This window comes from Medicago truncatula, chromosome 3 (genome assembly GCF_003473485.1).
Source record: "Medicago truncatula cultivar Jemalong A17 chromosome 3, MtrunA17r5.0-ANR, whole genome shotgun sequence".
NCBI classification, from domain to species: Eukaryota; Viridiplantae; Streptophyta; class Magnoliopsida; order Fabales; family Fabaceae; genus Medicago; species Medicago truncatula.
The window spans coordinates 19,609,371-19,631,628 of NC_053044.1; the positions used below are offsets into that span (position 1 = coordinate 19,609,371).

General features: G+C 38.8%; 1 long non-coding RNA gene and 2 other non-coding genes across 3 annotated transcripts; 1 reads left to right on the forward strand and 2 right to left on the reverse strand.

Moving 5' to 3' along the window:
• Positions 1-1,596: 1,596 nt before the first annotated feature.
• On the reverse strand, positions 1,597-1,703 carry LOC120579784 (small nucleolar RNA R71). The gene has a single exon (XR_005645529.1). It is a non-coding gene; the product is annotated as a small nucleolar RNA R71 (small nucleolar RNA).
• Positions 1,704-2,180: 477 nt separating this feature from the next.
• On the forward strand, positions 2,181-2,286 carry LOC120579781 (small nucleolar RNA R71). The gene has a single exon (XR_005645526.1). It is a non-coding gene; the product is annotated as a small nucleolar RNA R71 (small nucleolar RNA).
• Positions 2,287-21,206: 18,920 nt separating this feature from the next.
• Positions 21,207-21,751, reverse strand: LOC112419821 (uncharacterized). The gene is made up of 3 exons (XR_005645235.1): positions 21,692-21,751; positions 21,510-21,611; positions 21,207-21,283 (listed from the first exon to the last, which is right to left on the reverse strand). It is a non-coding gene; the product is annotated as an uncharacterized lncRNA (long non-coding RNA).
• Positions 21,752-22,258: the final 507 nt, after the last annotated feature.

Below are 22,258 nucleotides of genomic sequence, written 5' to 3' on the forward strand. Positions count from 1 at the left end.
CAACAATAATAGATATATAATTCATCAATTGAATCTAACACCCTAAATATCAACAATACTTCAATATACTTATATATTTCATGATCAGCAACATTATCAACATTTGGCAATTTCAACCAACAACAGAAAATACTACTCAACCAACAACAACGACTTATGCAATGACATGACAACACTGCTATGACTCAACAACAAATGCGACAATGCACATGCATGTGGTACCATTTTAACGCGTTTGAATGAACGAGCATTCACAGGGCATAAGCCCTCAACAAATTGAATGAATGATGAGTCATTTATTATCCATTTTTATATGTTATTTAGTTTAGTTTTAATTAGATTTAAGTTTATTCTAAATTAGTATTATTTCCTTTTTGAGATAGTTTACTACAAATTGCATTTTATTATATTTCCGGAAAAAATATTGGATGGATTGAGTCTTGGAGCAAAAGAAAGGGACTTCGAGCTGATTCAGTACGAAAATACGAAGATTCGGAGAAAAAAATATGTCTCCCCCAAAGTCAGAAGCTTGGCACGGCCTGTGCTAACATTGGCACGGCCGTGCCACCCTCCAGAGTCACTTTTGCTGCTTTTGCTTAGATTTTAAGCTACTCTATTTTAGCCCGCAGTTTCTTGTGGAACATTCTAGTATTGTAATTGCTTAGATTTTAAGTCGAATGTATGCTATAAATAGAGTAGCTAGCCATCACAAATATTCATCTTTTCTTGGAATTCAATAAGTGACAATTGTCTTTCTAATAAAAGTTCTTTTCTTTTCCTTTAATTTCTTGTCATTTACTTTTATGCTTTCTCTCTTCTTTTCCATGTCTACGATGAACATGAGTGAGTAGACTTCTCTTTGTCCTGGGATTGTTGGATAAGTCTAAATGACATAATCCTAATCAAGCCAAGCTCTAAGCCTTAATCTTATGTAACCCTAATCTCTTATCTAAATTCACCGCTTTAACATGGATCAACCATTATCAAACTATGGCAACGAAAGTGGAGGGTTTGATAATTGTTTATCCATCATCTCAAATATCAATTCATAAAACGAAAGTGGAGCTTTGATATTCGAACAAGTGAATTTAAAAAAGGATTTCAAAGGCAGCGATATAGTCTTTGCAATCTTTGAGACATATAGTTTCGATCTTCAAGGGAACTAATAATGATCAAGTCAGCGAAATAGGCTTGGTTGTTAGAGGAACTAAAATCTAATAGTGATCAAGTCAGTGAAATAGGCTTGGTTTCTAGAGGAACAAAAGAGTAACTGTCTTGAGAAAGTCAGCTATTATCGCGTACCCGACGGTTGAGGGTAACAACTTCGAGATCAAGCCTGCACTACTCAATTTGGTGCAGCAAAATCAGTTTTCTGGATCACCCACTGAGGTTCCAAATCTCCATGTTTCTTCCTTCTTAAGACTTAGTGGCACCATAAAAGAGAACCAAGAAGCCATAAGACTTCATCTCTTTCCCTTTTCCTTAAGGGATAGAGCTAGCGCTTGGTTCCATTCCCTAGAAGTTGGTTCCATCACTTCATCGGATCAAATGAGGTGAGCATTCCTTGCCCGATTCTTTCCCCCATCTAAAACCGCTAAACTAAGAGATCAAATTACGCGGTTCAACTAAAAAGATGGGGAGTCTCTATATGATGCATGGGAGCGTTTCAAGGAAATGCTTAGGCTTTGTCCCCACCATGGTTTAGAAAAGTGGCTCATAGTCCACACTTTTTATAATGGCCTAACATATACCACTAAGATGTCTGTTGATGCAGCTGCAGGTGGAGCCTTGATGAACAAGAACTATATGGAGGCTTACGCATTGATTGAAGACATGGCTCATAATCACTACCAATGGACCAACGAAAGAGCCATCACCGCCTCTACACCCTCCAAAAAGGAGGCAGGTATTTACGAGGTCTCTGATTATGACCACCTTGCTACTAAATTTTGTTATAATCAGAGACCACGTAAATACCTGCCTCCTTTTTGGAGGGTGTAGAGGCGGTGATGGCTCTTTTGTTGGTCCATTGGTAGTGATTATGAGCCATGTCTTCAATCAATGCGTAAGCCTCCGTATAGTTCTTGTTCATCAAGGCTCCACCTGCAGCTGCATCAACAGACATCTTTGTGGTATATGTTAGGCCATTATAAAAAGTGTGGACTATGAGCCACTTTTCTAAACCATGGTGGGGACAAAGTCTAAGCATTCCTTGAAACGCTCCCACGCATCATAAAGAGACTCCCCATCTTTTTGGTTGAACCGCGAAATTTGATCTCTTAGTTTAGCGGTTTTAGATGGGGGAAAGAATCGGGCAAGGAATGCTCGCCTCATTTGATCCCATGAAGTGATGGAACCAACTTCTATGGAATGGAACCAAGCGCTAGCTCTATCCCTTAAGGAAAAGGGAAAGAGATGAAGTCTTACGGCTTCTTGGTTCTCTTTTATGGTGCCACTAAGTCTTAAGAAGGAAGAAACATGGAGATTTGGATCCTCAGTGGGTGATCCAGAAAACTGATTTTGCTGCACCAAATTGAGGAGTGCAGGCTTGATCTCGAAGTTGTTACCCTCAACCGTCGGGTACACGATAATAGCTTGTGGCTCTTCCGTTGAAGGAGTAGCATACTCTTTGAGAGTGTGTTCAGCCATAGCAATATTATTTTGTGACTCCCTCTTTTTCTTATACAAATATCTTTCAATCTCAGGAATAAATTCTCCGAGACTTTTACTTCTTCGCATAAGAAATCGAGAACCCAAGAAGTTAATGGTAACACAAAGAAAGAAAGAAGTAGAAGAAAAGAGGAAGAAGAAAGAGTTCTAATCACAAAGAAAGAGTTAATTAAATTAGTTTACTGCCCGGCAGCGGCGCCAAAAACTTGATGAGATAAAGCCGCAAGTGCATGGTCTTACCGAAGTAGTAATAAAAGAGTATCGTTACGACAGGGAGTAGTTTAATTCAATTAACCTTTGATGATGATTAGAGGAGAATCGAGTTGTAACTTGGGGTTTTCAAAGGATTGACAGATAATATAATAAAAGGAGCCTTGGGATCATTGGTTCATCTAAATGACAAGTTATTCACAAACCAAACTATAAGCTTATAACTTTATGTTAGACCTAATTTCTCAAGACAGTTTCTTTTTTGTTCCTCTAGCAACCAAGCCTATTTCGCTGACTTGATCACTATTAGATTTTGGTTCTTCTAACAACCAAGCCTATTTCGCTGACTTGATCATTATTAGTTCCCTTGAAGATCGAAACTATATGTCTCAAACATTGCAAAGACTATTTCGCTGCCTTTGCAATCCTTGTCTAAATTCACTTGTTCAAATATCAAAGCTCCACTTTCGTTTTATGAATTGATATTTGAGATGATGGATAAACAATTATCAAACCCTCCACTTTCGTTTCCACAATTTGATAATGGTTGATCCATGTTAAAGCGGTGAATTTAGATAAGAGATTAGGGTTACATAAGATTAAGGCTTAGAGCTTGGTTTGATTAGGATTATGTCATTTAGACTTATCCAACAATCCCAAGACAAAGAGAAGTCTACTCACTCTTGTTCATCGTAGACATGGAGAAGAAGAGAGAAAGCATAAAAGTAAATGACAAGAAAGTAAAGGAAAAGAAAAGAACTTTTATTAGAAAGGCAATTGTCACTTATTGAATTCCAAGAAAAGATGAATATTTGTGATGGCTAGCTACTCTATTTACAGCATACATTCGACTTAAAATCTAAGCAATTACATTACTAGAATGTTCCACAAGAAACTGCGGGCTAAAATAGAGTAGCTTAAAATCTAAGCAAAAGTAGCAAAACTGCCAATGCTAGCACGGGCCGTGCCAAGCTTCTGACTTTGGGGGAGACATATTTTTGTCTCCGAATCTTCGTATTTTCGTACTGAATCAGCTCCAAGTCCCTTTCTTTTGCTCCAAGACTCAATCCATCCAATATTCGTTCCTGAAATATAATAAAATGCAATTGGTAGTAAACTATTCCAAAAAGGAAATAATACTGATATAAAATAAACTTAAATCTAATTAAAACTAAACTAAATAACATATAAAAGTGGATAATAAATGACTCATCAAGATTACCTCAAGCAAACAACTCTGGATAAGACTCCAGAATCTTACTCTCCAGCTCCCATGTCAAACTTTCACCAGATGCTCCTCCCCACACAACTTTTACTAGAGGTATCTCTTTGCCTCTCAACTTCTTTACCTCACGACCTTCAATTCTCAACAGTAAAGTCTCAATCGTAAGGTTGTCCCTAACTTGCACATCATCTCTCGAAATAACATGCGAAGGATCCGCTACATACTTCCGAAGTTGCGACACATGAAACACATCATGCAAATTCGAAAGATGTGGTGGCAAACCCACTCTATATGCCACTGTTCCAACTCTCTCAGATATCTGGTACGGACCAATAAACTTCGGCGTCAACTTCTTCGATTTCAAGGCACGACCAACACCTGTCACAGGAGTGACTCTCAAAAACACATGGTCTCCTTCTTGAAACTCAAGATCCTTTCTACGCTTGTCATGATAACTCTTCTGTCGACTCTGCGACACTTTCATCTTCTCTCTTATCAATTTGACCTTTTTTGTAGTCTGCTGAACTAAATCTGGTCCCAACATTACACCTTCACTCGACTCAAACCAACATAACGGAGTTCTGCACCTCCAACCATACAAATCTTCGAACGGTGCCATACCAATACTCGAATGGTAACTGTTGTTGTATGTGAACTCTATCAACGGCAGGTGACTATCCCAAGCTCCACCTTGCTTAAGTACACACACTCTCAACAAATCCTCTAACGACTGAATCGTTCTCTCCGACTGACCAATTGTTTGCGGATGATAAGCTGAACTCCACCTCAACTTTGAACCCAACGCCTCTTGCAAACTTTTCCAAAATCTAGATGTAAATCTTGGATCTCTATCCGATACAATACTCGATGGAACACCATGCAGCTTCGCAATATCACAAATGTAAATCTCTGCCAACTGTGCCACCAGAAAACTAATATTAATCGGAATAAAGTGTGCTGACTTCGTCAATCTATCAACAACTACCCATATGGCATCATGCCCTCTCGGAGTATTCGGTAAACTTGTTACAAAGTCCATGGATATGCTATCCCATTTCCTTTCTGGTACTTCTAATAGTGTCAACAACCCAACAAGCTTCTGATGTTCAACTTTAGATTTCTGACAAGTCAAACATGCATACACAAACTGTGCAACATCACGCTTCAAACCGGACCACCAAAACAATTTCTTCAAGTCATGATACATCTTTATAGCTCCCGGATGAATACTTAAGCTACTTCTGTGACTTTCTTCTAAAATCAACGTTTTCAACTCATCATTATCAGGAATAGAAATTCTTACTCGGAATCTCAACACACCTTGATCATCAACCTTGAAGTCACTATCTTCAGTTTGGTTACTAGCCACCAACAAATCCACAAACTTAACATCAACCTTCTGTGCTTCTTTAATACTATTCAAGAACTCACTGTTGATCTTCAACATACCCAATTTCACACTTTGAGTTGACAACTCACAAACTAGACTCAAGTCTCTAAATTGCTCAAGCAACTCAAAATCTTTAACTATCATAGCTGACATATGCAAAGTCTTCCTGCTGAAAGCATCTGCAACAACATTGGCTTTACCCGGATGATAATTTAAACTAAAATCATAGTCCTTCAACAATTCAAGCCACCTACGCTGCCTCATATTCAATTCTTTTTGATCAAATAGGTACTTCAAACTTTTATGATCACTAAACACCTCAAATCTGGAACCATATAAATAATGTCTCCAAATTTTCAACACAAAAACCACCGCAGCCAACTCCAAATCATGTGTAGGATAATTCCGCTCATGAATCCTCAACTGTCTCGAAGCATAAGCTACTACCTTACCATCTTGCATAAGCACACCACCTAAGCCCAACTTGGACGCATCATAGTATACAACCAAAGGTTCATCTGGCTTAGGTAAAATTGAAACTATTCTCACACTGAGCATCCCACACAAATGTTTTACCTTTACAGGTCAACTGAGTCAATGGAAGTACTAACTTCGAAAATCCTTCTATAAACCTGCGGTAATAACCAGCCAAACCCAGGAAACTTCTAATCTCTGTGACTGACTTCGGAGTCTCCCACTGCATCAACTTTTGATGGATCAACTGCAATACCACTACCAGAAATAATGTGGCCAAGAAAACTTACTTCACTTAACCCGAATTCACATTTGGACAACATGGCATACAACTTCTTTTCTTTCAACACTTGCAACATAATTTTCAGATGCTCTGCATGCTCTTCTTCAGTCTTAGAATAAATTAAGATATCATCAATAAACACAACCACAAATTTATCTAGATAAGCATGGAAAGTTCTATTCATGTATTCCATAAACACACTAGGCGCATTAGTAACGCCGAAAGGCATCACCTTATATTCATAATGTCCATATCGTGTCCTAAAGGCCGTTTTCTACATATCTTCCCCCTTCACCTTAATCTGATGGTAACCTGACCTCAAATCAATTTTGCTGAACACGCGTGCACCCACTAACTGATCGATTAAATCATCAATTCTCGGAAGTGGATACCTATTCTTTATCGTCACTATATTCAGCTGACGGTAATCTATACACAACCTCATGCTACCATCCTTCTTCTTAACCAACAATACCGGCGCTCCCCAAGGTGAAACTCTCGGTCTTACAAATTTCTTGTCAAGTAAATCCTCCAACTGTTTCTTCAACTCAGCTAACTCAGACGCCGACATACGGTAAGGCGCCATCGACACAGGCTTCGTACCCGGAACAAGATCAATTGAAAATTCAACCTCTCTCTCTGGCGGTACATCGGGAATCTCATCAGGAAAAACTTCTGGAAATTCATTCACAACCGGCAATCTATCAATCACAGCTTGATTCTCCAACGACAAGTATGCCATCAAGGAAAACATTAAGATCCCATCACGTTCTAACTGTTTCAACTGTTTAGTGGTCAAGAACTCAGCTTTACTCTCTTCCTCAGCAGAAGAAAAATGTACCGTCTTACTAAAACAATTGATATGAACACGGTTATACTCTAACTAGTTCATCCCAAAGATTACATCCATACCCGTTAACGGCAAACATACAAGATCAACTTCAAAATCTCTACAAAACATAGACAATGGACAACTCAAACAAACAAGAGAAGTAGTTAATGAACCCTTAGCTGGAGTTTCAACAACCATTTCTCCACTCATACTTGACATAACCAGACCCAACTTATATGCAAAATCAACAGCAATGAAACAATGTGTAGCACCAGTGTCTATAATAGCAATTAAAGGAGTACTATTAAAGAAACAAGTACCTATGATAAGTCAATCCTCATTAACCGTCCGTGTACCGGTCAATGCAAACACCTTTCCACCTGTCTGATCCTTCTTAGGCTTCCTGCATTGCGAGCTAAGATGACCTTCTTCATCACAATTGAAGCAAACAATATCACCACGCTTGCATTCAGCTATCGTATGCCCTTTCTTCCCACATCAGAAACACTTTTTCTCATCACCATTACAAACATTACTCTTGTGGCCCTTTTCACCACACTTGTAGCAAACAATCTCAGCAGGAACATCTTTTCTCTTAGGCCTCCTCTCATCATTTAATCTTTGCTTCCCTTTGTCAGCAGGAGCACTATAGGGCTTAGGACGACCTTGTTGGCCTTTGTTCCTCTTCTCACTCATAACCTTATAATGAGCTTTGGTATCCTCCTCATAGATTCTACAGCTACTCCCCAACTCAGAAAATTGTCTGATCTTCTGATAACCAATGGTCCGCTTAATGTCAGCACGCAGACCATTTTCAAACTTAATGCACTTTGAGAACTCAGTAGTCTCGGCAGTATAATGTGGATATAATTTTGCAAGCTCCACAAACTTAGAAGCATACTCAGTTACAGACATATCTCCATGTTTCAATTCAAGAAACTCGATTTCTTTCCTTCCTCGGACATCTTCTGGAAAGTACCTGTTTAGGAATGCTCTCCTAAACACAGCCCAGGTCACAACTTCTCGACCATTCTCAAGGATAGGAAGCTCACCTACCCACCAGTCATCTGCTTCTTCAGCCAACATATGCGTACCAAAAAGCACTTTCTGAACTTCACTGCATTGCATGACCCTGAAGATCCTCTCAACTTCTTTGAGCCACTTCTGAGCTCCACCAGGATCATATCTACCTTTGAAAGTTGGTGGATGATTTCTCAGAAAAGTTTCCAACAACCTCACTCCATCGTTTGCACCAGCACCAGCATTCCGTTGCTGTCCTACAGCTTGAGCTACAGCTTGCAGTGCAGCAGCAATAGCAGCATCGTTCCTTCCAGCCATCTTACAATTCTACACAGTAAACAACAACTCAGGACAACAACAAGACAGTATAAACTGACACACGACTCAACTACTTGGCCGGACGGACCGACCTGCTCTGATACCAATTGTAACACACTGTTATCCCAACAACGTAATTAATAAATATAATCAGAGTTAATCAACTAACGGAATGTCACGCTGCTTTTCAAAAATTCATAAATAGAATAAAATGCTATTTATTAAACTTCAACAAGATAGCAACTATTATATTGCAGCGGAAAATTCATAATTCTTCATTAAACAACTTCCAACAATTCTTGCCACATGGCATCAACAAAATATCCTCAAAATTAAATTCAACTTCAACAGGGTCTTAATTGATACATAAAGGATGATAAAATACAACGACATGTTATCCCCATCCCGTTACATATCAGAGCCCTAAGACACATGTGAGGAGTCCACTCACAACAGCAATAACATCTACTACTCTGGATCACCTGCAAGTTACCCATACGAAGGGCAACATTTCCAAGCAGAAGGGGTGAGATTCACAAACAACAATAATAGATATATAATTCATCAATTGAATCTAACACCCTAAAAATCAACAATACTTCAATATACTTATATATTTCATGATCAGCAACATTATCAATATTTGGCAATTTCAACCAACAACAGAAACTACTACTCAACCAACAACAACGACTTATGCAATGACATGACAACACTGCTATGACTCAACAACAAATGCGACAATGCACATGCATGTGGTACCATTTTAACGCGTTTGAATGAACGAGCATTCACAGGGCATAAGCCCTCAACAAATTGAATGAACTAGCATTCACAGGGCATAAGCCCTCAACAGTTGGAATGATTAAGCATTCCTAGGACATGAGCCCTCAACGGTTGAACGACAAGGCGTTCACAGGGCATAAGCCCTCAATAATTATGAGTATGCAATGGACTCAGTCTAGTGTATATCAACATACAACTCTCCTACAACGACAACAACATGAACATCAACATCTACTACACAGCAATGCATATATAAATATGACTTATGCATCAACATGATCAAGTAGCAACACTACAACACTCAACATTGAAATTCAACAACTTGTATAATTTATTTTCATACAATTATATTTAAAAACACAATCAACAATCCTTCATATACAAATCAGCAACTCAGATAAAATATTATAATTAATCAGGATTATTAATATACCCAAGATTCCAGCCCAACCGTATACAAAATTGCAAAAGCGGCTCTCAGCTACTGAGCAACTCGCGAGGCGAGTGCATTTGCTCGCTATGGCGAACTCAAGAAATGAGCTACTCGCTATGGCGAGTACGTGGCGAGCAAGAAAAATGGTGCTCTCGGGAGTTTTGACATTTTTCTCACTAAATCTTCATTTTTAAGCTCCCTAATCATCTTTTTAATCTGAAAATTGTCCTAGTCCTCTCTAAAAATATCCAGGCACTCAAAACCATCTAACTTACGTCTTATAGCAACAATTTAAAATTCATGATTTATCACCCAAGTACTCAATACGGCGAGTGGTCTTGCTCGCGAGGCGAGCGATGAAAAGGCTTGCTCGTGAGGCGAGTCACCTTACTAGCCATGGCGAGTTGCGTCAGGTCTGACTACGGGAATTCTGCAGTTTTTCACAAAAAGTCCCAATTTTCCCCAATTCAATCCCCAAAACAGATTACAGAAGTGTTATAAGTTTCTGCCTACGGCCTGAACACAATCTATCACTAATGCCATGGATTCTACACTCTTTAATTCAAAAATCATACTCAAAACCTAACCCCCAATTCCCAATTTTAACTAGAACCTTGCTAAACCAAAATCAGAATTGTATAACCATTATCATTGAGAGTTAGTCTCACCCTTACCTTGATTTGATGAACAAAGCTCTTCCAAAAATCAGTTTCTCCCCTCTTGGCTCTTCTCTTGGTTTTTCTCCCAAAAACTGATTGTACGTAAAAACTGTTTTTCTGACTTTCTAACTCCTTACTTAACTCCCTTTTTAATTTCTATTAACTCCCACTTAATTCCTTTAATTAATAATAACCCCCAAAACTCCAGTAAATTATAATTCCCACTTATTCTATTAAATAATAAAAATAACCATTTAATAAAATACACCACAACATAAAATCAACAATAATCATTTAAAATCATATAAAAGACTATAAATCACCTAAAAATAATTAAATAACAACTAGGCCGTTACAATACCCATAATAGTTATTTAGCATTATCATACCAAATGGGGTGAATTGCTGATTTCTTTGGCGCTCCTCCTAGGCGAAATGTGCAAATACCTCAAGTTTAAAATCCTAGGCCTGTTGAAATACCTGTAAATAGGCCTAATGTTGGAAATCTTGCCAATCCAGTACCTCAACCTGTGGTCGAACCACAAGTGTCAAGGGTGCAAGAAAGAATTCCCATCTTGGTTCAAAGGAACCAAGATCCTTATCAAATAGTTAGACAAGCCCAACAAATTAATTTGGAGGGTCAAAATAACATTGCCAACGTAGTCGAAACCCTTTCGACTCAAAATGGTTTCAATTTGGGTCTGCATAGACCTAATTTTGTGTCACCTTTGTCTGAGTATGTGACAATGGAGGAATTACCCATGGGTTGGAAAATCCCTAAATTCACCAAAATTGATAGAGAAACTAATGAATCCACTGTCGAATATATTGCTCTTTACTTGAGAGAGGCATGTGACATAGAAAATAATTAGAACTTGAGAGTGAAGTATTTTCCAAGTTCATTGACAAAGAATCCCTTTACTTGGTATACAACTTTACCTCCAGGGTCTATTTTTACTTGGAGTCAATTAGAAAAGGCTTTCAATGAACAATTCTACATGGGGAAATCTAAGATTAGTCTAAAAGAATTGGCAAGCGTTCGACGTAAAACGGCAGAATCTATTGATGATTATTTGAATAGATTTAGACTTCTAAAAGCTAGATGTTTTACCCAAGTGCCTGAACATGAATTAGTCGAAATGGCTACTGGTGGTCTAGACTATTCTATTCAAAAGAAATTAGATATGCAATATCTAAGAGATATAGCGCAATTAGCAGATAGAGTCCGACAAGTCGAAAGATTTAAAACTGAAGAAGCAAGGGCTAGCAAGTACGGTAAAAAAGAGAAGGTTTCTTATGTTGATGCTAATGATAGTAACCAAGATTTCGACATTGATTGTAGTCCTGTCGAAGAAAGCGAAGTTAATATCGCTGAACTGCAACTAGGACCTCCATTTGTATGTAAATTGTTGAAACCTCTAATGGAAAGAATCCTGAAGAACCTAAACATGATAGATTTGTGTCTAAAACCTACACATTAGATGTTACCAAATGTGATGAAATCTTTGATCTTTCGGTCAATAAAGGCATAATGATAGTGCCTAAAGGTTTGAAATTACCTCCTCTTGAGAAAAGGAAAAAAAGAGGATATTGCAAATTCCATGGTAATTTTGGCCATAACACATCTCTTTGTGTGGTTTTCAGGGATTCAGTGCAAAAAGCACTAGATGAAGGAAGGCTGAAGTTTGGAGACAAACCAAAGCAGTCAATGCAAGTTGATGTTGATCCTTTGAAGAAAGCAGATTCCATGTACCTGGAAATAACAGGCATGAACATGTTGGAAATATCTGAGATCGATCCTAAAGGAGCCAACCTATTTCTCTTTAAAGGGACCTCCTATTCCTCGGCAGGGTCATCTATCACCCTCATTGGGAACCAGGTTTCCGTAGTTCGCTCTCGTCGAGCATCTCATTTGCGATCGCCGCTACGCTAACCAGAAATTTTCTTATTCGATCTAAGAAGGAGCGAACGCATATCCGGACGCATGTTTGCACCGTGGCAGGTGGAAAGACTCCACAAATTCGCGGATCTTATCATACCCTAGTTTATCTTGGCTTGACAAACGAGAATATTTGCACTCGTAGAATTTGGGCTTATATTCGAAGTGGTCCGGATACCATAAAAAGTTGAAACGAGGGATCTCGGTGGAAGCCACGCCTCCCCTCGCATGAGGCCTCTCCACCGTTTTTTACACATTACTCAGAGCAACTTCGGTTTGCGGTCTTACCAGAAGAAATCTTTCCTTAAAGTCGGTCGTCCATCCTTCGAAGTCTGCAAACACCCTTTTATCTTGGCGAAAGGATACCTATTTTCGCCCGCCTTTCCAGTCTGTCTCTCTTCGAACCGAAAAGATACTAAAAAACAGATATTTAGAGGGGGAGACACGCATATATTGGCATACCAAATCAAAGGCTTTGACGAAAGGGTAAGAATGTGGGTGCAACTGCGAGGGACATAACTACAACCACTGAAGCAAAGTGACGAACAACGGAGAGAAGGGCAGTCTGAACCCAATCTCTTTAAAAAACCGTCTCATACACGGGAATGCGGTTAGTGGTGTACTTTGAGCATATCCAGTCCGAGGTGTTCGGGAAATTCACTTCCCAATCCTCTTTCCTTCCCACGGAAAGATGCGAGATTTCCGCCGCACCATTGGAAGCGAACAAGGATATCACATCCAAAGGCTTTTTCCCTACCCAGGAAACGTCGTGCAGAACGTCCTCATTCCTGTTAGGGTTACCTGCCATGGATCAAACTTGAAAGGAAAAGCACATAAAGGGTGAATCCAAAATGATCAAACCCTCTATTCCTTTATGCATCAGGTTTATCACAACAACATGAAACCCTAGACACTAGAACAAGGAGAAGGGAGAAAGATCACAACGATCCACTACCTAAAGGTGACAGCTCGAAACCCTAAACCCTAAATACGATCCACTTGGAACATATTTATACACGCTTCGCAAACCTTTCAGAAGACAGACGAGCGCGATCCAATACAACTCTTCACATACGACTTTTCATTAAAAAAGCAAAACAATTTTCCAGATCATCTCAATTGACGCATCCAACAGTTCTGATAAGATTCCTTTGGTTCCGAAATGTCAGGATTAGATCAACGAGAATGATAACGTCTCGGAAACATAAACCAAGACACCCTTAAGGTGCTAGGTACTCGAGTACCCCCATAGCCTTTACACGTGGCAGTCAGAAACCAAAGGTCATGTCCCCTCAGTCTCACCCTCGAGACATGGGCATTAATTGTTGAATGACAAACGACCAACTCTCTAACGAGGGAATCTTTCATACTTCTGCTTAAACATAGGCGAACACCGAAATGACGAGCACACATTCTTGATAGGACGATCTCGGCACTGAACGGCGAACAAGCGAGAAGGGTCAGCGAGTGTATGTCCACACACATATCGCTCCGACCCCATCATCAATTTAACCTCAAGTGCAAAGTCCCGAGATACGCGCACCCATGCCGGACAAGAAAGTCGCTCATGGCAAATCTCAAACAGTACTTCTTCAACTGAACCATCCGGTTCCAAGTATACCCTAGAACTTTACAAAGACCTCTACGATCGGTTCCCCTGTCACAACTTAAGTCATCACTCTTAGGTAAGAGCAATGATATGGGGGGTTATTATTCAGGACCGGTCAAAGACCTGGGCTTAACTGCTTAGGTCCATTAATAAACCAAGCCCAAATGCTTCATTTGGAAATTTACTCGCAACACACCCCTTCTCCGCGAGGAGGGTGCATGGAGCAACTGAGACCTGTTCAAACGAACAGTAACATCTCTTTCCCACGTTCCCACGAATATCTCACCGACGGTTACACTTCTACTAATTTCGTAACCGCCGGACACACGTGTGCCTTAAAACGGCTCTGCATTCACCCACCTCTATAAATATGAGGTTCCTCACAGCCTCCAAGGTAGAATCTCTTTTCCATCCAAAACCCCTCATTATGAACCTCTACTTACTTGAGCGTCGGAGTGTCTGCAGGTACACACCCCCATTCGGTCCAACGCTCACCGGAATACTATCACCACCGTGAACCACCGCATTTAACCAAGCATCGGCAGCCACCTTCTAATCAGGTATGATCAATGATCACAAGTAGTTTTTTAATATTATGCTCAACACTATTCTCGTATTCTTTGAATTTCTCGCTTAATGCATCCAATCATTCACTTCATCATTTGCTAAAAGACTTTTGTGGTTGGTATTTTGAGAAGTGAACAATTTACAATAAAAGCAATATATTTTATTCACATGACCAACCATTTTTTTTCAAAAGTCTCTTCACTATTCAAGTTTTTGAAAAAAAAAATGAATTTTCCAACTCTGTGGCAGAAATGGATATTTGAGTGTGTGGGAACGGCAACGGCTTCGATCTTAGTGAATGGGTGTCCAACATACGAGTTTCCTATTGAGAAGGGTCTTCATCAGGGAGGCCCGCTCTCTCCATTTTTATTCTTGTTAGCCGCTTAAGGATTTAATGTTCTGATGTCAGTAGTAGTGGTGGCGCAACTCTTCAGTGGTTATGGGGTAGGTCCGGTTGGTGATGTTAATTTCAGTCATCTTCAATTCGCAGATGACACTTTGATTATTGGTGACAAGAGTTGGTTGAACGTGCGTACTATGCGTGCGGTGCTGCTTCTGTTTTGGGATGTTTCGGGGTTGAAGGTGAATTTTCACAAAAGCATGTAGACAGGTGTGAATATCTCGGATTCTTGGTTATTGGAGGCTGCTTCGGTGATGAATTGTCGTCAGGGGACCATTCCTTTTATTTATTTGGGACTCCCTATTGGTGGTGACTCTAGGAAGTTGTCCTTTTGGAAAGCTGTTGTCGATCACATTGTTACTCACATGTCGTCGTGGAATAATAAATTCCTTTCCTTCGGTGGCCGTCTGGTACTTCTGAAGTCTGTCATGTCCTCTCTTCCAATTTACTTTCTTTCCTTTTTCAATGCCCCTGTAGGTATAATTTCTTCTATTGAATCTATTTTAAAAATAATAAAATTGGGGGGTGAGGATAGTAGGAAAATAGCCTGAATTAATTGGGAGTCTATTTGTACTCTTAAGGAGGATGGTGGTTTTGGGGTTAGGTGGGTGGGAGATTTTAATACTTCTTTTTTAGGGAAGTGGTGTTGGAGGATGTTGATTGACAAGGGGGGTTGTGGTATCGTGTCTTGAAAGCGCGATACGGAGAGGTGGGGGCGGTTGAATGAGGGGGGAACTTTAGCTCATTATGGTGGAGGTCGTTATATAGGATCCGAGAGGGGGTTGGTAACGGTGTCGGTAGTTGGTTTGAGGATAATATACGAAGGATGGTGGGTGATGGAAGTAACACTTTATTCTGGTTTGACACTTGGGTGGGGGAATTACCTTTGAGATTGAAATTTTCCGCCTTTTTAATTTGGTTGTGCATAAAGAGAGGACGGTGGAGGAGATGAAGCGGTTAGGGTGGGATGAGGGGGGAGGTGTGTGGGAGTGGAGACGTCGGTTACTAGCATGGGAGGAGAAGAGTGTGAGGGAGTGTTCTGTTTTGCATCATAATGTTGTTTTGTAGAAAACATCGACTGATACTTGGCAGTGGTTACTAGATCCAATCCATGGTTACTCGGTCCGAGGAACATATCACTTCCTTACTACTTCAGGGGAAGTTGTTGATAGATTGTTGGTTGATGATGTTTGGCACAGGTTTATTCCCTCAAAGGTGTCCTTGTTTGTGTGGCGCCTCCTTCGCGATAGGCTGCCTACTAAAAATAATTTGGCAAGGCGGAGAGTCATTCAAGCAACAGACACGGCTTGCACATCAGCTTGCGGTGATTTTGAAACGGCTAATCACTTGTTCTTAGGTTGTGACATTTACAGCTCTCTTTGGTTACTTGTGTTGCATTAGTTAGGTATTTAATCGGTTCTTCCTAAAGAGCTTCGTCGTCATTATTTGCAGTTAATACATATGGCTGGTTTGCCTTGGTTCGCTTATCTTTTTTTAAAGATAATTTGGTTTGCATCTGTTTGGGTGACTTGGAAGGAAAGGAACAACCGTGTCTTCAACAATGTGGATTGTAACACCCCGTTTTCCCAACATAAAAATTTCATATATAAATCAGAGTAATTCACGTAAACGGAATGTCACGCTTCTTTTCTTAAAATCACAAATAGAATAATTAACTAATTATCCTCCAAAATTCAATAACACAATATTTAGTTCTTCGCAGCGGAATTTAATCAACATTTAAAAATAGTCTTTGGCACGAAGTCCTCATCATAACATCTCATAAGAGTCCAATCTAAAGACATAGTCACGAAAACTTCATAAGTAATACGTAAGGAATAGAAAAGCAACAATAAAATCACATCCCGTTACGTATCAGAGCACCTAAGACACACGTGAAGGAGAAACCACTCACGACAGCAATCAACAGCAACTTATTCTCGATCACCTGCAAGTTACCCATACGAAGGGCAACATTTCCAAGCAGAAGGGGTGAGATTTCACAAACAAAAATATTAAGTATATAATTCATCAATTATATTTAACAACATAAACATCATCATCATATCATAATAACAATTTTTTTCATTAAAACTTAACAACTCATTACAACAACTTATCAACTTAACAACTTGACTCGACAATGCAACTTCGACTTGACTATGCAACTTAAACCTCTTAATCATGCATGTGGTACCAATCCAGGGCATCAAGCCCTCAACTTATTTGAGCATTAATATACTCCCAGGGCATCAAGCCCTCAACTTAATTGAGCAAAGGCTCCAGGGCATCAAGCCCCCAACGTGTTGAGCAAAGGCTCCAGGGCATCAAGCCCCCAACTTTAATAAGTATGCATGGACTCAATCAACTTGTACAACTTAGACAACATCATCAACTTAGGACTCCAATACTTTGGAACGACAACTTTCATCTTAGACCGACTCATGCAGTTTAATTAATAGACAACAGCAACATAGGCAGCACAATAACATATCCAGACATAACAATATCAAAGGATAATCAACATCAACTTAAACATCTTATATTAATTCACATAATGCATATACAATTATATCACATTAATAACAACATCAAATCACATTATATCAGACTCACAGAACATCAACAGTACTAAGGTCAACCTCCATTCCTACCACAAGGATCAACTCATAACATCTCGTGCGACAAAAATCGCATAAACCCTAAACAAGGTAGTCTGACTGTAAGGAGCTCGCGAGGCGAGGGACATTGCTCGCTATGGCGAGTTCAGGAAAATGGGTGTTCGCTTTGGCGAGTAAGCTGCTCGCCTTGGCAAACCAGAAATTGGGTGCTCTCGGGAATTTGACATTTTTAACCCAAAAATCCCATTTTTAACTTCCCCATGTTCAATTTCAATCTAAAAACTTGCCTAATCATTCTCATACATGTTCAGACACTCAAAGCCAACTAAAACTCGACCCAAAAGATTAAATCACAAAATCAGGTGGACTCACTGATCAAGTCGCTATGGCGAGTGATCTGCTCGGTATGGCGAGCTATAAAGCGTAGCTCGCGAGGCGAAGGAAACTGCTCGCGAGGCGAGCGATGAACTTCATCCCTCGTGAAGCGAGGACCATCGTTCACGAGGGCGAGCCATGAATTCAGGCTCGGGAAAATTGCAGTTTTTCACGAAAATTCATCTAATCACATGGATCTAAGCTTAAAACTGATTCTAAACATCACCCTATGGATTATCTAAGGTCTGTATACACTTTCTACATCAATTCTACAAATTTCCATCATCTAATCCTCAATTGGTTTGTTTTAACCTAATTTCAATTCTCAAAACTAAACCTACAACTTGTTAACCTATTTATCTCTTCCCATCTATCTTATCTTATTTCCTCTTTTCCCACAAAACTCTCTAAATTCACAAAACAACCCCTCATCCCAATATTTATAATAAAATAACAAAATAAGCCACTTAATAAATCACAACACATCACATAATCATTTTAATCACATAAATCATCTAAATAGACTCTAAGCTCTATAAAAATAATCAAATAATTAAAGAGGGCGTTACAACTCCCCCCAACTTATAGGATTTTCGTCCTCGAAAATTTACCTCGTGCAAACAACTCTGGATAAGACTCCAGCATCTTACTCTCCAACTCCCACATTAAGCTTTCACCAGCCACTCCTTCCCAAACGACTTTCACAAGAGATATCTCTTTGCCTCTCAACGTCTTCACTTTTCGATCCTCAATTCTCACCGGTAAGGTCTTAACGGTAAGGTTATCTCTAACTTGCACATCATCTCTTTGGATCACATGAGATGGATCCAGAACATATTTCCGAAGTTGCGACACATGAAACACATCGTGCAAATTCGAAAGATGCGGTTGTAAACCCACTCGATACGCCACCGTTCCAATTCTTTCCGATATCTAATACGGACCAATACACCTCGGAGTCAACTTCTTTGACTTCAATGCGCGTCCAACACCAGTCACAGGAGTGACTCTCAAAAATACATGATCTCCTTCTTGAAACTCACGGTCTTTCCTACGCTTATCATGATAACTCTTCTGTCGACTCTGTGACGCTTTCATCTTTTCTTGAATCATCTTAACCTTCTCAGTAGTTTGTTGAACAATTTCTGGTCCTAAAACCACACTCTCACCTGACTCAAACCAACACAACGGAGTTCTACATCTCCGACTATACAAAGCCTCAAAAGGTGCCATTCCAATACTAGAATGATAACTGTTATTGTACGTGAACTATATCAATAGAAGATGACTATCCCAAGTTCCTCCTTGCTCAATTACACAAACTCTCAACAAATCCTCTAACGACTAAATCGTTCTCTCCAACTGACCATCTGTCTGCTGATGATACGCCGAGCTCAACCTCAACTTAGAACCTAAAGCCTCTTGCAAACTCTTCCAAAATCTAGAAGTAAATCTCATATCTCTATCTGATACAATGCTCAAAGGAACACCATGCAACTTCACAATATCGCGGATATAAATTTCCGCCAACTGAGACACAGGAAAACTGATATTAATCGGAATGAAATGAGCCGACTTTGTCAATCTATCAACAATCACCCAAATCGCGTTATTCCCTTTAGGAGTATACGGCAAACTCGTCACAAAATCCATGGATATGCTGTCCCATTTCCACTCTAGTACATCTAAAGATACCATCATCCCAGCAGGTTTTTGATGCTCAACTTTCGACTTCTGACAAATCAAACAGGAATACACAAACTGTGCCACATCACGTTTCAACCCAGACCACCAAAACAACTTCTTCAAATCATGATACATCTTCGTAGCTCCCGGATGAATACTCAAGCTACTTCTATGACTTTCTTCAAGAATCATCTTCTTCATCTCATCGTCGTCAGGAATACAAATTCTGCCTCGAAAACGCAACACTCCCTGATCATCGATTTTAAAATCACTATCTTCAGTCTGATTCCTAGCAACCAACACTACTAAAAAAAGGTCATTTTCGGACGAAATTTCGGACGGTTTTGGGACGGGATTTACGGAACTTTCCCACGGAATTCGGACAGATTGGATGTTATTCTAAAAAGCCGCGTCGCAAATCATATTTTCCTCCCAAATTCCGTCCGAAATATATTTCAGACGGATTTCGTACGGTTTTCGCACAAACACAATTGTGGGATATTGGACTAAATTTCAAACGAATTTCGGACGGAATTTAATTTAATTTCGGACAGAACTGAAACTACGGATTTCAGACAGAATTTAATTTAATTTCCTCCGATTTTCAGACGGAATTTAATTTAATTTTCAGACGGAATTTAATTTAATTTTCTACGATTTTCTGGCGGAATTTAATTTAATTTCCTACAATTTTCAGACGGAATTGAGTTATAATTTCCTACGGATTCTAGATAAATTTTCAAACGATTTTCGGACGGATTTAAATTGCTTTAAAATATTTTCCATGCTTTTCAATCGTGGTTATAATTTTTTTATTTTACAAAATTGCCACAATTCATATTTTTTAATGAGTTTGGGATAAATTCCATTATGTAAAATTGATATTCAATAATACATACTAAATCAAATAAAAATAAATAATAATTCAAGAGTAAACAAATGTTCATTGTCTGAAACAAAATTATATAAACTAGATTTATATAAGTGCTCAATGTTCTAACACAGTATATCACAAACTAACATGACTAAATTGTTCATTAGTCAGTACTCAATAATAAAAGTAACACAATGAAGTGCACTAGCAGGGATAGGGGAGACAACATAACTCCAACCAAAAGGAAATAGCCAAAAAAACAAGGTAAACAGGTTTAGAAACATAACTCCAACCAAAAGGAACTCCCATGACAAAGCCAAATACAAGACAACAGTAGTCAAACACATAATTCATCAAAAAAAAAAAAGAAACTTGCAGCAACAACCACAAAACAGTTGAACAACAGAAAATCAGTTGGGCCAAACTTATCATTCAAATCCAAAATTATCATCATTGTTTTCATTAGAGGCTTCACCAACATCATTTGGTTCATCTTGCATAGGTATCGCACAAGCAAATTTTGGAGGCAATGGCATATTCAACTTTTCAAATAAAGTTGCAAGCATGCTTTCATTTGACTCAATTCTTTTTTATTGCTGCTCCAATTTTTGTTTTTGCTCTTGGTTTATACGTTCTTGCTCTTTTACCTTTTCTTTCCATTTTAAGAGCTCTCGTTCCATGTTTTTTTCCTTAAAGGTATTCGAGCATGAACCAATAGTATACTTCGAAGTATTTGTTCCTATAGAACCTAAACCATATAATTTTCCTTTTTTACCTTTAGGAGCTACTCCCTTCCAAATAGTCAAGTCATCTGGCATATTATTATGGCTTTACAGAAGACAATCCTTCTTCCTCTTGATTTTGAGACATAGATATTTCCAAAAGCTCTGCTTTTCTCTTCTTAAAAGCTCCCTGCAATTTTGAATTATGTTAGTCATTTAACTAACAACCAATTAAAATCTGTAATTTTAGTAAAATCATAGATAAATCTGATTTTGGTTCGGCCAGTTGTCGTGTGCAGGCTGCTTTGTTAGCAGGTCTGGTTGATACCAGGTGTGGTGGCCAGCTTTCTGCCTTTCTCAGCTCTATTATCATGACTAAATTATAGATAAATATGTAATGTTAAAGAGCTACTTACATAGGCATGCTCAGCTCTACTATCAACCCATTTCTTATCCTTTCTGATATGGCAAATAGCAAATACCTCCTCCACTGGAGGCTTGACTCCTGTTTCATTCTCCTACATTTTTTCCATAACTTGAATGAGAAAATTTCCACTATGTTTTTCACAAATTAATGAGAAAATATCACGTGTCTTACCATCCTACGTTCCTTCTCACCCATAGATATAGAACCAGCAGTATGAATGGAGCTACCTTGAGTTGAAGCACGATTTGCTGTGTTTGCCACTAATAAATTCTTAAAATTTTTATCGGATGCCCAATAATGTATTAATTGATTCAATACTGGCTCAGGGATGTACTTTGGCCTGTATTCAGAATTTTCTGCATAATTTTTCCTCTCTTGAAACATCATACCTCTAAATCTAGCTTCTCCCTTGATTTCAAAAATTCGTCGAATCTTAGAATCATATTTAGGATGCCATTTACAATACTTTTACAAAATTGCACCCAATTAACATGTTAGAAATTCAAAAATTTCAAGAGTCTTTAATTATTTAGTAAATTACATCTAACTAATGAAAAAAAAAAACACTTAGATAAAGTACTTTGTCCATTGTTTGTACTGTTCTACACTAATATTCATCTTAACTACCAAAATATGATAAAGCGTTGTAGCTAAGTATTCTTCTTAAAGAAATATATTACTAATTATATAACTATTACCTTAAATTCAGTAAACCATAACAACTTCTGGTCAAGAGAT